General features: G+C 46.0%; 1 long non-coding RNA gene across 1 annotated transcript in view; it reads left to right on the top strand.

Annotated features, from left to right (window-relative positions):
- LOC139107058 (uncharacterized) overlaps positions 1-14,695 on the top strand; it is a 32,197-nt gene extending 17,502 nt beyond the window's left edge. The window contains exons 2-3 of the long non-coding RNA XR_011546460.1: positions 8,845-8,950; positions 9,055-14,695. This is a non-coding gene — a long non-coding RNA (uncharacterized lncRNA). The remainder of the gene's footprint in view (positions 1-8,844; positions 8,951-9,054) is intronic.
- The last annotated feature ends 770 nt before the right edge of the window (positions 14,696-15,465 follow it).

Here is a 15,465-nt window from a genome sequence, read left to right as displayed (position 1 = left end):
GGTCTGCCGCTCGCGCCGACGAGGCCGCGTTTTCGAGCGGCAATCACGTGTGAGACACGACGAGGCGGCAACTGACGGATCGCTAATTCGCGCCCTCGTCCGCGCGAGCAGCCTTTCGCTCGGGTTTAGGTTTTAATTAACGAGCCGTGCTCTCACGGCAGGCCCGACGACTTCCCTGAGAACGATTCGCGCCGCGGCATTGTCGGCGGCGCGTTCGCCGTGTGTTTACTCTTCTCTTTCCTGTACCCCGACATCAGCCGTGCAACACCTCCGCGAACGGGGAGCCGATCATCTAATCCGAGGGAACCACGGGACGCGTAGGCGTCTTGCAGATCGGATGAGAATCGTACCGTACCCTCCTCGCGTTAAAGGTCCTCTGGCAGCGTTTCGTCGCGTATACAGCTCTCTATTTCATACACTAAGTATTCGCGGTGCATGCTCGTGTATAAGCACACACGTGTAAAATCTGATTTTAGTTTGGCGAGGCTATAGGGATCTCCGAGAAGAGAAAGTACGAAAATCACGGTGAATGAGATACATCTCGCGAGGCTCCGGCGCGATAGATAAACGGCGTGTGTCGTGAACTTGTTGTTTTATGCAGTAACGGTTCGGCGGGACTTTAAGAAAATTTCTGCTAATGTTCGTGGGCTTGCGGGGAGGGAAGAAAAAAAAATTTGCCAAGGGGTCCCGCGATACGCGGACACGCTCGATCAGCCGCAGCGTTATCGATGCAGCGAAGCGGGAAGAGGGAGGGCACCGAGCGCCAGATTTATTATTCTGGGAATTAATATGCGCATAAGAATGACGATGTACGACTGTTTACTGTAATAACCGCGGCGAGACGTGGTGTTAATTAAGGTAACGGTATGCGCGCGAGTCCAGCCGATCGCGAGGAGGTAAGGTGTACAGTTAAATTGCAGACGTGATAAATAAATATCTGTCTCTCGCGCCGCGGACGAGAAATTGTACTTTATCGCCCGTGGGGCCACGAGTCGCCTGGTTTCGCCGGCCGCAGAATAAATCTCCGAACGGTTATTTGTCAAGCCGGCAACTTTATTTCCTCGGAAGAGGAAACGCGCCAGCGATATTTCTCCGCGCAATTTGCCGCGGCACGTCGATTCGTCCGTGCGCACGTCCCGCTAACGTGAGGCCGCGCTATTCTTAACGGAGAGTACCGGCAAGAAGCTTTTTAGTTACGCAATTGTACGCGTCGATCTCTTCACCTTGCCGTTACACCTTTCCAGGGTGGATTCGAAAAATACCTCGATCTGTTTCTCCGAAGCTTAAACGCGTCGCATATATCACTCGCGAAGCCGCAGATCAATCAATTGATTACGCTTTCTTGACTCCGGCCTGTTTGCAGGTCGCCGAATGCTGATCGTGTGGTCGATTAATTTCCGCACGTGGAACAAGTTTTTTTTTTTTTTTTATAATTTATTTAAGCATGTCGATGTGTTTGGTAAATGAATATGTTGCAAGCGATATTCGTGTTAAGCTAATATACAATTTGTTGGCGCGTTTTCTCGGGAGAGAGAGGAAAGAGAAAGAGAGAGAAAGAAAGCCGCGCCGTGAATGGAGGGAAAACGTAAAAACGAGGAGGACGCAGAAAGAAAAGCTGCGCGGCGACTTTCGATAGTGATTGTGATTATAAAAAAAAAAAAGCAGAGTAGGGTGATATAGTGTCGATTGATTTGAAATACTATAGCTCGTCAGGATAATACGGAATATTGCCACGGTAGAAAAGAAGGATGTTTCTCTTTTCTTTTTTTTTGCGGAACGATCGTAAGTTCTTGCTCTTTTTTTTTTTTTACTCTTGCCGGCCGTCAGCAACCACTCTTTTAGTTCGAAGTACCCTCAGGTCATCGGTGATCTGGGTCACAATTAAGAGGAAAGCTACGCCGCCGTGTCGATACTATTAAGGCTTAATCGAACCGGCTAAGGGACTTTCTCGTCGGTCGTACGAATTACTTTCTGAACACGCGAATACGTTTAAGCTCAATGCGTGCGTGCGTGGCGAGATACATGCGAGCCAATGGAGGTGTGTCCAATTGAAAAGAATTACAAGACAAAAATGGTAGAATCGAAACGAGAGTCGTCATTATGAGAATCGGAGATTACTTTAAATGGAAAAAAAAAAAAATAAATTAACGTTAGTAAACGAGGTCCTTTTTATCTCAAAGTAACTAATTTCTTAATGCATTCTGGTCTCAAGTAGTTGCTTGTCGCAAGTCACACTTGTTTTCATTTCGACAAGCATGGGCTTAAGTCGAATCTCAAATTGCCAGATCTCAGTCTTCAAAGATAATGTACCGCGTTGAAACATTCAAATCCGTTTAAATCGCCTTCGAGGTCGATGCACGTGGTGCAGGCTGCAAGTCGCGGTTTTGGCACGCGTTTGCGGCTTCGCTTGGAAAGTTGTTGCCGCGCGAGAGCCGCGTGTGAACGTACGAGCGGTCACTCACACGCGACTCCGTCGCTCGCTCGAGCCAAGAGAGCTGCGGTCTACGCGCGTTTCGTTTCTAGCTTCCGTTCTCGGAAGGAACTGGACCGGCTCTAGTTCCGGTGAAACCTCTCCCATTCATCTCGCCCCTCGTGTGGTTTTCTCGATGTCGTTTCCGTAAGCGCGTTTACCTCTCTTATTTGTACCACGGTGTGATTTGCGACCATGCGGTATGCCAATCTCAGGAAACGCGATGTCGTCGGCCTTGCACTCCGCCAACTAATTAATCTGTAAAGTTAATGTGAAAGTTGCCTATGCACGCGTGTAAGTTTTCTAATTACAATTTTTTTTTTTCAACCCGTTTTTCAAAGCGAAGTGTCATATTTTGCGGTCTAGGTAAAAAACTGTAAAAAAAAAATCTCATGTACATATAGAAACGGATTAACATCGAACGTAATTTTTTGTTTTTAATACTGTCGCGAGGAGATTCGAAATATCAGTTTTGGATAGGAAATAATTGAGATAAAACGGTCGTTGCGGCGAAACGAGTTCCTAGATTTTCTTAAGTGCACGCCCATCCGGTCGACAGCAGGAAAGCAGATTAGAGAACATTGGAGACTAATGACGTCGAAGTCGAGCGCGGCACGCAACTTGGCGTGCCGCCTAAGTCGAGATATGTTTGATGAGAATCGAAGCCTCGATCGGTTTAATTATTCGGGGATGGAATTAAAAAGGACCGAATTTTCCGGGACGATTTATTCGATAAACCTAAACAGAGCGAGACGATTCCGAATTATTTCAACATTTGTCTCGCCTTTCGCGGAACCATTGACGAGACTATTCGCGATTTCGCGCATACGTTGCTTTAATACGTAACGATATTTCTTGCGCACCGCGTCAGGTCGATTCCACCGTTAACTTAATGCAGCGTCGATCGCGAGGACGCTGTTTCGCGATTAACGGCACGCCGCGCTTCCCCCGATACGCCATATTTTATTATTTCTCGGATTAGATCCGTTAAAATAATTTACGCCACAATAGTCACGCGAGGCGCCCCGGGGAGGAGGTGCGACCCGCGTCGCGGAATAATTCCGCACGTCGGATTACGCCATTTGTCGCGCGCGAATAAAGCCGTCGCGGAGTTTATGGCTAAGTACGCGCGCGAGACCGCTTAATCCCCGTGCGACGCGTAAATTTCCATAACGCCGATTAATAATTTCGCCCAGCTTATCCGCATTAATATCAGTGACGTCGCGTTACGTAACAGTTTGCTCGCGGCGCGAAGGAAGGGAAAAAGGAAAAGCCCTACAGAGCGAATGTAGACTCGAACTTTGCCGCGAGAACACCCTTTAGTCCTTTTAGTGGATGCCTCATTTAAAAGTTAGAAAAACACTTGGAGTGTAAATCACACTTTACGTAATTAATACTGCAAGTAATAAATTAATTTTATTAACATTTTTTCGTTTACATTTAATCGTATTTATCGTTGCATAAATTTTTTAAATACGCAAACAGATCGGGTATTTAATTGATTTTAACATTTTTTTTTTTTTTACGATAAATCCTTTTTTATCGAAATGCGTTGAAAAGTTTGAAGCGCTAAAAGTAAGCCATTGGAAAAGAATTGTGCAATCACACGAGGGTAACGCGTACCTACTCGACAATTAGTGATGTTTCGCGCAACGCCCATCTCGCGGTTTTCCTCCGTGATAAAGATCAGCGAAGTAATTTGAGGCCGCGATCGAGGCATCTCGTAAGCGCGCGGCGATAATCGAGTTAGACTCGTCACGTTGAGTCCGCGGCATTCCAAGGTGAGACAGGAAGATTCGAGGACAGATTACGTTTTTGTCGCGTAAATTGCATTCTAAGTGGCCGCGTGAAAGGTGCAGGCGTCTGAAAAATATCACACGCGCTCGCGCTTTCTCCGGCGAGCAGGTATGTAAAAGTCAAGGCTATTCGCAGCTGTGGGTGTCCTTGCGGGCAAATAAGTCCGCTAGAACGGAGTGGCGAACGGCGGAAAGGGTCGCGCGTGCCGGGTTTTCACGCGGCTTCGTCGCAATTTACCCCTCTCCCTACCGCGGGGAAAATCTGACGAAAACGAATTGACGAAACGATCCCCGCGCGGCGAAAGAGAGAAAGAGAAAGATAACTCGCTTCGCAATACGATTATGAATCTGACGTCAATCTGAGTGATCGAGGCGTTCGATACGATAGCGATCTGAACCGCGTCTTTTCTAAGAACTCGCGAAACACGATCCAAGTTCTCACGTGCAAATTTCACAAACCTAGTTTTCTTCTTTCGAGAGTTCGAAGTGGTTCAGAGATTAAATTCGAATCTTTTTTTTTTTTTATTTTTTGCTGGATTTAAAGATTAAGAGCGAACGAAATATTGTACGTTTTCGGCCGACCTATGACTCTGGTACTCTTAAAGCTTACATATCTGTAATTCATAACAGTACTATCGGGATCGTTTTACCGCCGCAGCGATATAGCCCACGTCTCCGGTGCGCCGTGAACAAGAGACGCTCTTCCCTGTCGACCCTGGTGACAACGTAACAGTCTCGTGCGCAGCGACCATATGGTCGCAGTAACAGAATATCCGGACGCTTATGCGCGCACATAAATAAGACAGCGAGTGGACTAGCGAAGGCGTGCAAATTCGCACAATATGCGTGACGCATGACGCGCTTCCTCATAACTGTAAAGAAGAGGTATGGATAACGCGCGGCGTCTCTGGACGTTAAAGCCCCCATGACGGCGGCTGCCCGCTAGAGTAATTGTCTAGGCTCTGCGGAGAGCCGTCAAGGAGACTCCGAGGCCTTGGCGTTCGCGCGGCCGTCTTCAACCGGGTCCATTTGCTGCTTTAATCGCTTATAATTTATAATGGAAAACGCGAAGACACGCGAATTGGAAAATTATGCTTCTATGAAAAAATTACACGGCAAAAATCGCCACCGCGGTCCCTCGGATGGTTTCCGAGACGCGATGATATTGGAAAGTTATGCGCGTAGAGGCAAGACGCGCGTCAAATTATCAAGAAATCTAAACCCCGATCGGCCAGTTCAAACTACAGGTTTCTTCTGCCTCTGGATGAAGAAGAAGGAAAAAAAAAGAGAGAGAGAGAAAAAAAAAAGGTTTAAAGGCTAATGGTCAAGACAGCTTCGCTCGCCGGCGTATAAATCCGCGAGGCCCCGCTCGCTCGCCAAGTACACAAGACGAGTACTCGAGCCGTGTCCAAGGTGTAACGTGATAGAAATCCACGGAGTACACAGGTGTGCGAACTCGGACGCGTATCTCTTCCTTCCCTTCTCTCTCTTTCTCTCTCTCTCTCTCTCTATCTCTCTCTTTCTCTATTTCTCACCGCTCGTTCACCGTTTTTCGCGACGAGACGCAATATCCGCTTGTTCGAGAGATTGAATATTGTCCATTAATATTTGTAAAGCACCCTAAAGAACTCTCGTGACGAAATGCGCGAAACAACTTGCGATTAATTTACAATTTAAGAAGGAAGACGTCTACATTATTTATTTCACTCGTTCCTCGTTTTTGTCAGTTTATATCCGCAGTTTAGTAGGTTTAAAAAAGAATTCTTTTTTATTTTTACATCTAATATAAAACTTAAGTCGCTATCGATTTGGAAAGTTGAGCATATTTTGTAGAGACAACTTGTCGAAGAAGAAGGGAATAACTCATTACACCATAGCTACGTATTACTTGAACATTTTCAACGATCTCTTCGAACGTTCAAGTCGAAACGATTTCGCTGTAACTTAATCTTTTAAGCACGTGTAAACAATTCGAGACAACACCTGTATCTTCACTTTCACGTTTACTCTCGCGATCTTGATTGATCAGGCAAGATCTTGTTCGAGGATTTGTATGACCCGTTGCGGACACGAACGTCTAACAAGATCGCCGTGATTTATCACGACCATCAGTTCGGGAGATCGTCGAGTAGTAAGGTTCTTCGTGTTTAATCCGACGTCGAATTACCATGGCGTTTACACTCGGGGTGATTAGATCGCGATTACGCGCAAAGAGCCGGTGGCGGGCTACGATCGAGCGACGATCCCTTTGATCCTAAATAAGGATTTACAAAAAAAAAGAAATTGATTATCAGCGTTCCCATATTTGAGGGTCAAGTACTTACGTGTGCCTAAGTAGAAACGCGAGGGCGGGGCGCCGATTATTGGCTTATTCGTAGTAATAACCGCGGCGGAACGCTGAAAAGTGCGCGAACGAGCGCGGCCGCTCCGGCGGAACCGGGGCAATAAATAAGCGGCCAGATCGGCGCAATTATGTGGCAGATTAACATCTATGACCACGGTGTACAGTTACAGCGCGAGCTCGCCGCGCTGCACGCGCGCGCACAGCAGTCACGAGATACAAATGCGCCGCGTGCACGTATATACCGCGCGAGAAGAACGCGCGGCTCGATGCGCCGCGTGCATCACGTAGACCGACCTGCACTACCGTGGAGAAAACGAGCGGTCCGTTGCTACCACGGGCACGGACGAACGAGGCAAAGTCCGGAGTAAGAACGGCCCGGCAAGGCGAAAGAGACGGGAACGTTGGGAGAAATATTTAGAATTAGATCCTCGGGGGATGGCCCGTACCCACTTGGTATTATCTTCTGACTTATCTCTCGACAAAAGTAGAGTTTTATAATTCGCCACAAATTGGCTCGGTACGCGATAACTATAAGATTCCGAGTTCATGCGCGATTAAACCACGATCGAGCTTTCGCCGGAGATAAATCTGCGACGTTCGAGTCGCTCGTAGAAGTGCTGCATGAAAGTAAGCGCGACTGTTCCGGGACGGATCTGTTACGGCGCGATGCAAATGTCGTTCTATCGTGTCCTGTCTTAAAAAATTGTTGGGTGACGCATAAATTAGGTTTTTAATTAACGTCAGCTGTAAAAAAGAAAACTGAGGTTTGAGGATAAAATAAAAACAATATTGCAGCCCGTTTTATTTGCCGCTTCGCGCAAGGTTTTGGCGTCGTTCATTCCGCTGACAAGGAATCTTTCGAAAAATAGTGCATGCGAAGCGTGCGCATGGTTTATTCTAGTTACATAAAATTGTGGGATCCTATTAATTATCCGTGCGAGCGAGGCGAAAGTCCAGACTATCGCGAGGGACGCCGTAACTTCAGAGTGAACGGCGGGTCCGTTACCAAAGTTACTCGGAGACGTTGCTTTCACTTTTTAATGATGCGACGAACGCGGCACGGCCGTGGGTGCAGAAACGGAACGCCGGGGATGACTTCTGCGTGAAATACCATTTGACTTCCTGCTGGAGGCGGGCCTCTCGAAGCTCGGCGCTACTCGCTGGCTAGAATCACCACCCCGTGTCCGCGCGATCAACATTTTCTTTGATTACGAGAGGCCGACTTCCGGTTTCGCGGCCAATCGCCGCGAATTGCGGTGCGATCATTAAAAAATTACTGTTTAATTACTGTAAAAAGTCGCGCTTCATATGCGTGCGCCTCGCGTTACGTGCGAGCGTATGAAAATGATGGATTGCATCATCTCTCGTCGATTTAACGAGCTGAATTTAAGCAGGGAATAACTTCCAACCTGAAACAATTTCTTCAACGCTAATTGCTGCAACTTTAACGATTGTATAACCCGTTACGTTTAATGTCTTACTAATATCAATCTTTTTCTAAACGTGTTTTATCGTGATACCGATGGTGGCTTTTGAGCATCTCGTAGATTACGTCGGTTTCGTAGACGCGAGCAATCGAGCCAGGCGCGCGAAAAACTCAAGCGGCCTGCGAATTATCTTTGATTTCCCTCGGATATGCAGGAAGAAGCCTTGAATTCTAACGCGCGATTTGCGGCCATGAGTGGAGGAATTTACCACAGCGATTTGTCATACGATGGATGAGACGACACGCGTCGCAATGAGTTTTCCCGTGCGAAATTACACGCTCGGCTACACGTGACTGGTACACCGTGGTTTTTCACATGCCGCTCAAAACTGACCGTGTATCCACCTCGCGCGTACTACAGAAGCTATAAATCTCGCAGAGATAAATATTACCACCCCCCGAACGAGCTAAGAAATTAAAAAAAAAAAAAATTTTATTGTTGCCTCTTAAAACATATGCCGATTGGTTTTCTTTTGCTTGTTTAAAAAGCTAATTCATGCGTCACTCACCAATCTTTTAAGATATGATAAATAATGTAATGTAAATTTTTAATGTACAATGCAGCAAAAATTTCCCGTCCCACTTAAACAGACTGCGGACTTTCGGTTGTATATCGCGTTTTATTTCTACCGCGCTTCAGAACGCGTTACCGCCTTTATCGTTAAATTTTTGATTTTGATTCAAGAAATCGATAGCTCAATAAGACATCGAACAGAACAGAATATTAATTGTAATTTTTCTGTTTTAGATAGTACTCTAGCATTGAAGGAAGGACCGACCCGACATTCCGCAGACATCCTGAGAGGAGGACGAGGCCCAGGAAGGGCATCATGCATCGGCGGAGCAACTTTTAGGTGAGAATTAATTCTTTTTTATAATATCATTCTAAAAATAAAGCTTTACCTTTACATTAATTTAAATACATGTCTACATTAATACATTTTATTTTATGTTTCAGTCACCGGCAGAACTCTAGAACTCCGCTGAAGCTCATGCAAGATTGGTAAGCCACATGATTTTCTTTTCGTACTTTATAATTGTGGGCTTTTAATAATAATAAATTAAAATCTTAGTAATAATTAAATAAAAATTTAGTCAATTGTTTTTTCCGTCTAATTTTTCTTCTAAATAAATCTCTATCGGATTAATTATTTTTTTTTTTAATATTTTTTTTCCACGCGTTAACTTTGTTTCCGATTGATAGTCGAAGAATAATACGTTTCTTTAATTTCGCGTAAAAGCCCTCGAGATGTTCGGCTGGGAGTTCCGTAGTTTCCCCGTAGTAATAAATACAACCAGCGACGCGCGGGACTTTTATTCTCGATCCTGCTTTTTAATAAGCGTTCCCTGTCCCTCTCCGCGTACTCCCTGGAGGATCCTATAAGTTGCATTACGTGCGTGAGATCGAAGAGGATCGAAATCTCGACGGAGATAGCCATTGTAATAAAGATCGCCGTTGCCTAGCCAGGCCTCGTGCACATCCCCCGTTTTTCATCGCTAGTGCGCGGTCTACACGATACCCACCCTTGCACAGGTCTCGAAGGGTCTTCATTTTTAAGATCTCAAGTCCGGTTTGCATTTAAAACTCAAACTTGCGCCTCACCGCTATTAATTTATCTTCATTTTCTGATCGCCGGATATTTATAATAATCCTTTCCCGCGTTACGTAAAATTATTTTAATACGGCAATGGTAACGCATCGGCTTCGTTTCAATACACTCGGATAACTGTAAATATACGTAAAATATATACGCCGCGTATGTCGCATAATAATGTTCAATTAATCACTTTAAAACGTTACCGCGTTTTAACGCCCCAAAAGTTTTCAGCCGCATATCAATCAGTTTCCGTGAAATAAAATCTTTTTATTATATTAATTGGCATGGCGATACCTTTCGTCGACACGCATGCCTGCGGATCACTGGTTTCTCTCTGTTCGTTCGTTCGTTCCGTTTACGTCGAACGATAATGTAAAGACTCTCCTAGGAGCGATTAATTTTTCTTTATCGACTTCGTGATTGCCGAAAAGCCAATCACGTTGGCCTTGCTTTCGTAGTAGTTTAGGTGGCTTTCAAAACTCGTCGTGGACTGCGGCGTTAAAGTGACGAGCGAGGAACACGAGGGCGTGGAAAAAAAAAAAAAAAGTAGAAAGAAAGAAAAATGTTACGCAATGAAACGAGGAGTGCGTATTGTACTAACTCGCAAATAATAATGAAAGCCGAGAGTGTAATATTCCGCAAATCTCTACGACCGCACGCGTGTTACGTGCTCGAGAACGCGAACGAGAGGTGCCGGAAGGAAAGAATAAGCGCAAAGAATAGCGAGCCCAAGCGTTATAACCCGTCTCAAATAAGTCCGTAATGCTTCCATCTAGCTCGCAAGATGCAGTTTGTTTCAGTATAATTATTTGAAGTGAATCTCAAAGAGGAGCTACTCGGGATCATGACGCGAAAAAAGACGACGAAACGGTGACACGTATTATAATACTTCATCTCTTGAACACGTTTCGAAATTCGATGCGTCGATTAATACTAAAAGGAATTAATTTCATTTTCGAGACTTTAATTTTTTTTTTTTTTTTTTGTTTTATTAAGAGACGCGCGGAGAAAATTACGACGTCAATGATTCGTGACATCCAGTCGCAGGAAATATTGCAATTATCGTACGTGCATGCGGTAACCGGCCGGTTCTCGCCGGCGAAGTATGCGCGGAATGTCGATTTACCGCGAAATCGCGATTTCGTTCGCGCGCGGGCAAGAAGCTGGACGATAAAATCGCCGGCGATTTCAACGGCACGCCCATCGACGGCGAGCCCGTTCCAGTATCGGCCGCGGGATTGACACTAACGCGATCGCCGCTCGCTTTTTCGCGCGGATTGGAAAGCGCGAGCGGCACCCGGCCGCCCCGTTTTCACCGCGATTACGCGTCAATAAAAGCAGGCAAACGGTGACTAATGGCACTTGGTGCAGCGAGAACGAGTCGATCGCGAATAAATTTCACGTCGTTAGACCGCCGGGGATTTTAGCAGGCGGATATCGTCAGAAATTTTTCATACGTCGGTTACAGTTACGTCGTTGATTGAGCGACGTGGTTCCACTTTTTCTTAAGACGCTGAGACGCGACCACAATCGGTATATAAGTCCAAGGTAACGCAACGAGAAAATTCTTTAAACTTTATGCGCGTCGTTGACACACAAACATACTGACGTTACGCAAAAATGCGGAGAAAAATGCAAAAACTCCTTTTGACAATTTTCCGAACGTTCACTAGTCTACTTTTGGTCGATGCAATACTTTGCGTCAAAAGTTGTATACTTGACAAACAATTTGAAAAATTCAAAGTTAATAAAATTATGTATATGTATATTACATAAAAAAAAAAGGGGAAAAGAAAAACTTTGGCGTACCATATAGATTTTCTATTTCGTCCTGATTTAATTCTGTACGCAAAGCAGAAAGAGAGAAGTGATTAAAAAAGACCGACAGAAGCACGGATAATCGCGCCGGGTACCAACGACCGCGACGGGGGACGGTAGGAGGCCTCGGTTGCGGAATGACGCGTTCGTATGCAGGACTCGGGAGCGAACGAAAAGAAAAAGGATCATCGGCCATCAGCGGCGGGCAATGCATCGGTATCTCCGGCCGGTGTATTGAAACGAACGACTCAGTTCTCAGGTTACTAACTACAACTACGTCCTCGCCCTCCCGCGATCGCCGTGCATCCCTGTCCCTCTTTGGTATCCCCGCGTCTTAGCTCCGGAGCCTGTCTCTCACCGCTCACGGGCTTTCCTTCCGCATTCTGAAATTCCACGAGAGCAGGCGATGATTTCTAATGGCGGTGCGCCACGACGCCGGCCGTGCTCCTTTCCGTTTTTCTCCGTCCGCTTCTTCCTGCTCCTCCTCCTTCTGCCGCAACAGGGATCTCCGGCCACGCCGTCCTTTCCCTCCTTGCCGCCGCTCTGCGAGGAGGAGCACCTCCGGCGATCCTCGCGCTCCGCTACTACCGTCTCCCCCTTTTCCTCCCTGCTCTACCGCGCGAGGCGTGATCGCCGCTATTGATCCGCTATTGATCTCGTGATCCCCGCAGATTAATGTAACACGGTATAATTTCCTCGCCGGGATTTTTCGCGCCACGTGGGAACGTCTGGCAGCAGTTTTTAGACGGCGGCTACAAGGCACGCTCACGACCGCAAGGTTGCGACTCTTCAGGAAGACGCTCCAGATTAATTAATCTTTCAGTAGGCGCGTGGGGTATACTTTGCACTTCAAGCTTTTTTTGTCCCGGAAAAGTACCTTTTTTATTTTTTTTTTTATTTTTTTTTTATTTTTTTTTCTCTCAGAAAAATATTGAATATCAACATTTAATTTATATATATTTATTATAGTTAAACGATCGCGCGACGATTAATTTTATTTTGTAGTCCAGGTATCTTTTCTCGCGCAATTCATCGTCGTCCAAGTCGCGAAGCTTGCGAGCTTCCACGACGGTCGGTCCGATCTACATTCCCATCACGATCAGCTCGACCCTGTTGGTTCGATTGTCGAGTGCATCGCGACGACCCGCCAATCGCGGTCCCAACACTTCGTTTGCAAACTGCGTAATCACGGTCGATTATAACGAGCACCGCGTGATGTGCGCGTCCCCTCCGGGAAAGTGTGTCATCATTTTTGCGCGACTTAAGCGCATAATCCTAGACTTTCTAGACTAAACCGTTCCACCTGCCGCCACGTAAGGTAAGGTCAATGTCGTTTATGATCACGACTGACCTTCGTCACTGTCGTTGTTCGATAGCTCGTGAAAGCCGCGAAAACGAGAGACCCGGCCGCCAATTTAATTCCTTTACCCCTCGGCGGTGCCATATGGCCGTATTTTTTAACACAAGCGTGAGTACCCGAGACTCAAAGTGCCGTTTCTCTTGACGGGAAATAACGCGCTATTAATTTAATTTTACTATCTATTCATTTATTTCTAAAAAAAGAAGGAAAAATAATAATTTATAAATTGTGAATTAAATTCTTGTGCAGCTTTTATGTGCTGCATTCTCATTGATTTCTCGAGGCTAAAACTTATGCGAAAATTTCAAGGATAATAAAATATTAATTCTGTTAGGGGCGCAGATTGATTTCTGCAAATTTAATTCACGGAAAAGAATAACGTTAGTTAGTCAGACAGCAACTCGGTCTTTCGCGTAAAAGATACGCGGTAGTCTCGGAATTTTGTAGGTACATTTGACGCGAGACACTACCGGGTCTCTTAATATTGGCACGTTGCAAAAGATTCAATTATATTCGCGATTAATTTCTATCGGGGCGGATCGGTGACGCCGATTTTATTCGGCGCGGAGATAATACTTGATGGGAATTTGGCAGGGCTCCAATTTCGTGAAGCGGTCTCCGTTTCCTTCTCTCCTCGTCTTGCTTTTCTGGGTCCGCTTCGCGGCGTTTTACACGACGATAGTTTTCGCCGAACAGCCGCGTTATTACATACTTAAAATCATTTTCTACCTTGGCACGTCCCTTACAGCGAATCCCGATGCCGCCCGAGGCGGATGCCTGGCATTCCAGGCCTTGCACTCGGCAGAAATTCTCCGGCTCTCTTATCGAGTCCAAGGATGCGAGAGGAACGGGTGTTCGATGAGTTTCACTCCGGTGTGCTTTTGGGTCGGCCGACGTTTTCCCGCGCGGAATAACGCACGATAATCGCGCACGATCCTTATCCCTCCGCGAGTTTCTTTTTCGCTTTTTTTTCTTCGCAGCTTCATCTCGTTGCGCGCCCAGCGCGGCGATTTTTAACGACAGAAAATTACGACCCTCGTTTCCTTTTTATTACGCCAACATTTTATCCCCCTTTAGTAGTCGAGCGACTTTCATAACTATATGATAACGAATTCGGAATACCGAAAGTGGAGTTGCGTAAGCGTTTACAGACTTTATTACACCGTGACTTCACTTGTGGTGTAATAAATCTTTCAGAATCCACGCGAACCCTCTGTCTCGCTGTTTTGCACGATCACAATGCACGTAGCAATAAATTAATGGCGTAAAATGTTTGACGGATTCAAATCCGTCGTTTACGATCCAGATTGAATCACCGGCGAAATGGCATCGGGGGAAAGGGGAAAGAAATAACGTCAGAGTATTCGGCCGAGGTTTAGTTATCGCGTGTAGCGACGCGCTATTATCGCGCATAGTTGCGCGATAATTATACATCCAGCGCGATAGATCGCGTAATAGACGCGAAGCGCGTTATTACTCCGCATAGGGTGCTGATGCACGCGACGATCTTATCGGGATTCTATCGCCGGGCCTCGCCGCGAATCCCCGGGATCATTAAATCGCGCGCTCGGTAGAAATGCTCTTATCGAGCCCAAGGATGTCGGGAACGGCTGCCAGATGAGTTTCATTCGCGAGGCATCTGGGTCAACCGCATTCGCGCAAGTGCACCGACGGCGCGCCCATTCCATTTCCACCTGCGAGCGTGCGTTCCAACGAGTTTCGTAGACGCTTGAAAGTCGACGACGGATTTATCCCGCCGTACGTGCAGCTTGTTACGGAAAGGCGGCTTATCGACAACATGCGATTTTGTCGGGGTAAACAAATTATCCACCGCGGAGAATAATTTGTTTTTTTTTTTCCTTTTTTTAGGAGCATTAACCATTTTAATTATGCGATTTATTTTTGTTCTTTTTTTTTTTTTTTTTTTCTTTCCATACATTTTAGAGTTAATTTGATTTTCACTTATTGTCTGAATTTCTGTGACTCTTTGTTAAAGGAAATTGTAATTAATTACTCGCGGTGTTGAAGCCGTTTTGAATTATATCCGAGCCGTACGCGCGTTGGCTTAGAATTATTTGCAATTCTAATCCGTCCCTTTCGCTTCGCGCGCTCACTCTAAGACAGCGAAGATCGGTTGATCTCGGAAAACATTCGGCCACCAGATTGTTGCTTTTTTCTTCGTTTCAGCCGGTCCATTGTTTTGTTGAAAAGTGGGCCGTGGGTACGCCCCGATGAGTTTTCGCATATTCATGAAGACGCGCGTATTGAGAAAGTAAAAACGCGGCGCGCGTTTTACGCGCGGCAACAGAAAATTTCATCTCCATGAGGGGGCTTTCTCTCCGTTCTGCCGCCCAAACTGAGATTTTTATGCAGCCTGCGCGGCAAGTGAAATCGGCAATGTTGTCCAAGTAATCAAATATACGTCTGTAGATTACTGAGAGTATCTGAAAGACGTCCAACGCTCGTCCGGCTGGTCGTCTCGATTACCACCGTATCCAGTATTACAGGTCTCGTAAATAGAAAGCAATTATAAGCCTCGAGTTTTACGAAAGACTAGACGTTTGTAATAACGCGCAACGCGTCGTGTTTTGCG

This window comes from Cardiocondyla obscurior, linkage group LG12 (assembly GCF_019399895.1).
Source record: "Cardiocondyla obscurior isolate alpha-2009 linkage group LG12, Cobs3.1, whole genome shotgun sequence".
NCBI lineage: Eukaryota > Metazoa > Arthropoda > Insecta > Hymenoptera > Formicidae > Cardiocondyla > Cardiocondyla obscurior.
Note: the sequence above shows the minus strand (reverse complement) of the source record. Positions and strands in the feature narration are given on the sequence as shown.